The 6,996-nt window shown below is 46.1% G+C and overlaps 1 long non-coding RNA gene across 1 annotated transcript; it reads right to left on the bottom strand.

The window, feature by feature from the left end:
• Positions 1–787: 787 nt before the first annotated feature.
• On the bottom strand, positions 788–2,444 carry LOC142073128 (uncharacterized). The gene is made up of 2 exons (XR_012669807.1): positions 2,198–2,444; positions 788–1,398 (listed from the first exon to the last, which is right to left on the bottom strand). It is a non-coding gene; the product is annotated as an uncharacterized LOC142073128 (long non-coding RNA).
• Positions 2,445–6,996: the final 4,552 nt, after the last annotated feature.

The following is a 6,996-nucleotide window of genomic DNA, read 5'->3' on the forward strand; positions in this document are numbered from 1 at the left end:
GAAGCTGTTTGCAGTCACTGTATCACCTACTGGTCAGAGATGCTGAAGGGAATCCATGCAGGTGGCCAAACACAATCAGGACAATGAAGTAATTACAGTTGGTGCATGAGTTCTGCAGCCTCAAGACCCAGGCTAAAAGTGGGGTCACTCATGGGAATCCACTCTGAGAGAAGTGAAGGCGCAGATCCAATCACTTGAACAGGTGCCCACAGAGCAACCGAGGTCAAAGGTATAACTAGTCTTGAAACATGAGTGTTCTAGGACAGAGGTTCTCAAACTGTGGTCCGTGGACCACCAGTGGTCCGCGAGCTCCATTCAGGTGGTCCGCGGATAGTTCCCTCTAATGTGCGCACCTGGGCTGCCGCACACAAGAGATTGAAGGGCCACCCACCTAATTAGTGGAGCTGTGCGGGCATGGCTCCACTAATTAGGTACCTGGAGAAGATGCATATGTAAGGTGAGGTGGTGGCTTTGGAGTGAATAGAGGGTAGGTGGGAGGGCGTAGTGGGGTGGGAAGAGGGGGTGGGGGGAATTTGGGAGGTGCAGGGCTGTGGTGGCAAGAGAAAGAGGCAACTTTCCCCAGCTCCAGGGCTGCGGCTACCAGGGAGAGATGGCCCTCCTTCCCAGCCCCAGCTCTGTGGCTGCCGTGGCGGGGAAGAGACCACCCTCTTTCCCAGCCCCAGCTTGGGGGCTGCCGCAGTGGGGGAGACACCCCTCCTTCCCAGCTTGTGGGCTGCTGCGGCGGGGGAGAGAGGGCACATTCATTGCATTAGAAAGGTAAGACTACTGATATTAAAATGCCTTTATTTGTAGAACCAAAAATGTTAATTATTCAGTTTTTTTATATAGTGCTTTTATCCAAAGCGCTTTGCAATAGTTAGCTAATGGTACAAACAACATGTGGAAAGATCATTAAGTGGTCCACCAAGACCCTCAGCAATTTTTCAAGTGGTCCGCGAAAAATAAAGTTTGAGAACCACTGTTCTAGGATTTTACAGGGGTCCTCCTGGTCTGCTGCTGACATACTCAGGTGCTGCTGGAGCTTGGAGCAGCTTTCCTCCATTACATCTAATGATGTGACAGTTCTTACTATCTTTTCCTTTTCATCCAGTCCCTTGCAATTTTGTAGGCTTCCCGTCCAAATAATGTCCAACTGCTAAACACATCCGCTTTCATGTCCATCTGCTCAGGGACAGGAATCTGATATGCAGCCATGTTTTATTGTTTTCTCTGGAGCATCCTCTCCTCCCCTCACTATTCTTGGCTTCTAATTTCATGGACCTGCAGGAGCCAACACACACCTGACACCATGGTTGGTGTGTGAACATAAAGAGAGAGAGCCAGGACTGTGCAACATTCTGGCTGTATTCCTTCCTCCATATTGAGGGTATATTTATACTGCAATAAAAAAAACACCCCACATTTCAGAGCCTGGGTCAGGTGATGTGGGCTTTTGTTATGGCACTAAAAATTGAAGTAAAGACGTTTGGTGTCAGGCTGCAACTTGAGCTCTGAGACCCTTCCCCTTCATGAGGTCTCAAAGCCCGGGCTCCAGCCTGACCCTAAACATCTGCACGACAATTTTATATCACGACATGCCCCAGCCTGAGTCAGCTGACCCAGGCCAGCCGCAGCCATGCTGCGGGGCTTTCGCCACTTGTAACGCCAACAGATCCCCGGTCGTCGGGATCGAACCTGGGACCTCTGGAGCTAAATGCATGAGCCTCTACTGCATGGGTTAAAAACCATATAGCTTCTAGCTAAGGCTGTAGAGCAGACTCATTAATCTCGCTCTAAGTGGTCTAAGCACCAGTACATGGGACAGAGCACCACACCTGGAGGTGTGTGGGTTACAGACATATCTAGAGTTTCCTGGATTTTCAAGCAGGAGTCTAATTTCCAATACATAATCATAGTGTAGCACCTCCTGTTGGGAAGTTATTTACCTTAACACTGTGTTTCTACAACACCTGTGCCCCAGTCTCAGCCGGGGCCTCTAGGCACTACTGTAGTACAAATGATAATATTTCAGCCTTCCAGGTACTAGAGGGGGTGAGGACATCACATAAGGATACAGCAGGAGCATCGATTTCTTATGAGAGCCAAAGAGTAGATCTGAGAGCCTGAATCCTGCTCAAGTTGTATTTGGAAACCTAAAGTACTAGCAGGAGTACATTAGAATTTGTTGAATACTCACTATTGAATGTGTGCATCAGTGACACGGCTGTGAAATCCCAAGATAACTGAGATGGATACAAGTTGATAATAGGTTTCACCCTTGAATTGAATCTGGATGAACAGGGCAGATCTCTCATGTTGATGAAATTGCTTGCTGAACATTTGAGATCCAGGTTCTGCCATACACATTTCTGCCCTACAGTGGGACTTGCGTACACGAGAAAGTTGTACTGCTTTGACTATGCTGGTAAGCAGTGTTTTTCAACCTGGGGTATACATACCCGTAGGGGTACACGAGCTCTCATCAGGGGGTAGGGAAGAAAAATCCTGTAATGTCAGACCACACATTTTAATTGGTAAAACCTGGTAATCTAATCATAGGTATATTATGACCATATCTCAGATGAGGGTATGCAGTAGATAACATTATTTGGAAAAAGGGGTATGTTATCTGAAAACCACACAGAGTGAAATCGCCCCTTTCCCCTGTGTCAGGTAGAGTTATATCCGTATAAGGGTACTCTATACTAGCCTAGCTACTCCCATACGGGAAGGGGAATAACTACAAAGATGATAAATAAAAATTAATAGACTTATCCCCAGGCCCACTTCCCATTTTCATATTTTGGGTTAATCACACAGAAGAATTATCAGAGCTGTGTCTGCAGAGCTAATGCACTGACTATTTTGACAGCATTATTCAATCAAAATTAAGCCTATTGTATTTCACACCCCTGTCCTGGGGATATTAGTGTCCATGAAGTTTCTTCAGGTGTAGGTGACTCTCGTTCTTGGAGCAGACGTGTTTTCCTTGGTGGGGGGGGGGAGTTAGCTGGATCAGGTGAGAGCTCGAAGCAGAGGAGGGTGAGAGCAAGAGCCACCTTCACCTCGTTTATTGTAACGGAAATAGAGGAACCATTAGAAAAGGGATAGAGAATAAAACAGAAAATCTCATAATGCTACTATATAAAGTCACCTTGAATACTGCATAAGGTTCTGGTGACCCCATCTCAAAAAAAGATATTTTAGAATGGGAAAAGGTGCAGAGAAGGGCAACAAAAATAATTAGTGGCATGGAACAGCTTGCATAGGAGGAGAGATTATAAAGACTGAGACTGTTCAGATTAGAAAAGAGGTGACTAAGGAGTGACATGATAGAAATTTATAAAATCCTGACTGGTGTGCAGAAAGTGAAGAGGGAAGTGTTATTTACCCCTTCACATAACACATGAACCAGGGGTCACCTGATGAAATCAATACGCAGCAGGTTTAAAACAAACATAAGACAGTACTTGTACACAAAACACACAGTCAACCTGTGGAACTTGTTGCCAGGGAGGTTTTGAGGCCAAAAGTATAACTGCATTTAAAACATAATTTAGATAAGTTCATGAAGGATAGGTCCATCAATGGCTATTAGCCAGTACGGCCAGGGATGCAACCCCATGCTCTGGGTGTCCCTAAACCTCTAACTGCAGAAGCTGGTGCTGGATGACAGGGGATGGGTCACTCAAAAATTGCCCTGTTCTGTCCACTCCCTCTGAAGCATCTGGCACTGGCCTCTGTGTGAAACAAGATACTGGGCTAGATGGACCATCGGTTTGATCTAGTATGTCCATTCTTATGTTCTTATAAATAAGAATGAGGAAAGGATTCTGTGCAACATGGAGTGAGTTTGAAATACATGTTACTTCCCTTCTTTGTGTAACTGGCAATGTGAAAAGGGGCACTCACCTCTTGACTACCTCCTAGTGGCTATGTGTGGTACCACCAGTCTTTTCTCATCCCTGGCACCCTCTGCAGGCTGCCCGACAACCTTGGCAGGTCTTCTATGGCTTGGCACTCCAGCCAAGCCACAAACTCTGAATGACCCTTCCGGGGTATTAAAGAATCTAGTAAATAAACAGTCTGTTTGCCCTCATTGGGGGCTTCAGTCCCAGCTCTGGGCCCTTTAAATTCAGCCCTTTGTTTGGGCTCCCATACAAATCCCACCCCTTTCTGTGGTTTAAACCATTTTACTTGTGGCCAGTAAGGGAACCTGGCTCACCCACTTCTCCAGGTTCCAGGCCGGGGCCCCTATGTACAGCAGCCACATACTGCCTGCTCCAATCCATTGCTGATATTTCCCTGGGCTTCTTCCAACCAGGCCCTTTATCTCCAGCACTAGCTCAGAGCCAGCATCCCCAGATTCCTCTCTCTGCAATCCCAGCTGTGCAGGTTCAGCTAGACATGAACTTCATCTATTGTCAGGCCCCTGTGGCCAGAGAAGGGCACCTGCCTTCTCTTCTCTGGACCCAGTCAGGGACTGCCCCACCAAGGACAGGCAGCTCCTTTTATCTACGGCATCAGGACCCTGACTGCCTGTTGCTAGCCCATCTAGCCCTTGGAGGACCAGATCTCTGAGGTTTTCCAAAATGGCTGCTCCAGAAGAGAGCCAAAGAGGCCAAACGCACCCCATCACAAGAGGACTTCAATATTCTAGCTGGATGCTACGATGCCCAGCCTAACTGACTGTGGTCCAAAGGCAGAGAGGCCTTACTGACTTTGGCATGAATGTTGATCATATTGGGTGTCTGGAAGAGCTGTCAAAGAGGGGTCCTTGCCATTCCTGCCTCTTGAAGCAGCCTTGCCCTAGAGAGCTGGCTGTTGGGACAGTCAGGAGTGGGGAAGGCTGTGTTGTGACTGAGTTTGGGGGGTGGGCAGCAGGAGAAAAGCAGAAGAGGGAGCACTTTGCCCTTCCCCTGCCTTCTCCTGGTTCTTAATTCTGACAGACACGAGTGAGCTGTCTAGTGAGCTTAGCATGCACGTAGACTATTTTATTATATGTTTTCTCTGTGTTCCTTTTGTCCTAAAATGAATGCACTGCGCTTTGTGAAAGTTGTCTGGTCTCTGGTAACACCATCTATGGCCCTCGAGAGAGTGCAAATCACAGGTGCTGAATTAACGGCAGGCCTATAGTCACAGGGACCTCAAGTCTAAATCCCTGGTCTGGAGGGGATAGTCCCCTCCCCAAGAAAGGTGACAGCTAAGAAGTTCAATACCTAAAAGGGTGACCCTGAGCAGACCGCAGAGGGGGCTGAGGTACAGTGTGGCCGCAAACTCTTCAGGGTCCCTGACAAATCATGGAGCAGGATCAAGTAGGGTGCAAGAAGCCACAGCGTTTATTAAGGCAGCTCCCCACACCACTCTTGGGCCAAGATTCCTTGGAACAATCTTTGTAGACCCCCTCAGTCCTCTCCCAACCTGAGCAAAACAAGCAAAATAGTCCCCAGACAAACTCAATGGTCCTAGGTCAGGCCTACCTTCCTCTGGCAGGGTTTTGGCATTCTGCGGTCTCTGCCAAGATCCAGGACTGGCCCTTTCCCTGAGAGAGCAAAGGATGGGAGGTCTGGTCTCCTCCTTGCTCAGCCAAGTTAGCAATTAATTACCATTGCAAAATATCATTGAGACCAAGAACTTATCAAAAAATGACTGGATGTTGTTATGAATAATGGGGATGTCTAAAGATATAATAGTAGAGATGAAAAATGACAAAGAAAAGTCTGGAAGCACTAGAAAGACTTCTTCTGCAGATCATAAACCAAACTATGGCTGATGGGAGTGAGGGAGAAACTTTCCCTGTAAGAATGTTATTCCATAGCTGCCTATTGTAGGGTTTCTACATAGAAGCAGGTACTCGCTGGTGTGGAAGTCCAAACACTGGACTAGCTGGACCATTGGCAAAATGTGTAATAGGATCCTGGTTGCAATCTTAACCCTGGAGAGGCTTCTAGGTCTGCACAATGAACTGAAATTAGACCATGAAGTAAAGAAATGCTGGAAGAAAGTCCCAGTCCTTAAAATTGAACAGGTGTATTAGACATTATTGTAGGAGGGTCTTGCAGAGGTAATCAAAAGAGCCATGGAATAGTTCACAATTATTATTAGCCCACTTTAAAGATAGGAAAAATGAGACAGAGAGAGACTGTGGATGAGGTTTTCCAAAGTGTCCAAATAACTTAAGAGGACAAGTGGCACTGATTTCTATAGGACTTGTGCTTGTAAATAACCTAGGTACTTTTGAAAAGTCCCATTCTGTTTGACTTAGGCACCCTGGTTCAGTGGATCAGGCATGAGTCAGGGACTCAGGTAAAAAGAACAGGAGTACTTGTGGCACCTTAGAGACTAACGAATTTATTTGAGCATAAGCTTTCGTGGGCTACAGCCCACTTCATCAGATGCATCGAATGGAACATATAGTAAGAAGATATATATACCTACCGAGAACATGAAAAGGTGGAAGTTGTTATACCAACTCTAAGAGGCTAATTAATTCAGATGAGCTATTATCAGCAGGAGAAAAAAAAAACGTTTGTAGTGATAATCAAGATGGCCCATTTCAGACAGCTGACAAGAAGGTATGAGGATACATAACATGGGGAAATAGATTCAATTTGTGTAATGACCCAGCCACTCAGGTAGCTTTCTCCATAATTGTGCAAACAAAATGAAAGCATTGTTCTCTATACTGGTGTTGAAATTCTCCAAACTCATTCTTCAGGGAGACTTCAGCATCCCCGCCAACAAGGCCTTGGATGTAAAACTCACCCATCATTAAATTCATTTATTTCTTAATTATTTATTGCTTATTAAGACACTCATTGGTCATTTCTGGCTCAACCCCCACAGCTGGCCATACCTGACACAGTCTTCAGCCTAGATGTTAATAATGTTGTTTCCGAACTTAGGTTTTGATCATTGATGTTACTTTGTTGTCCTGCTCCCCTAACAATGCAGGGTTTTGCTTCCAGAAAAGTCTACTGACCTGAATCAGGTTGT

This window comes from Caretta caretta, chromosome 8 (assembly GCF_965140235.1).
Source record: "Caretta caretta isolate rCarCar2 chromosome 8, rCarCar1.hap1, whole genome shotgun sequence".
NCBI lineage: Eukaryota > Metazoa > Chordata > Testudines > Cheloniidae > Caretta > Caretta caretta.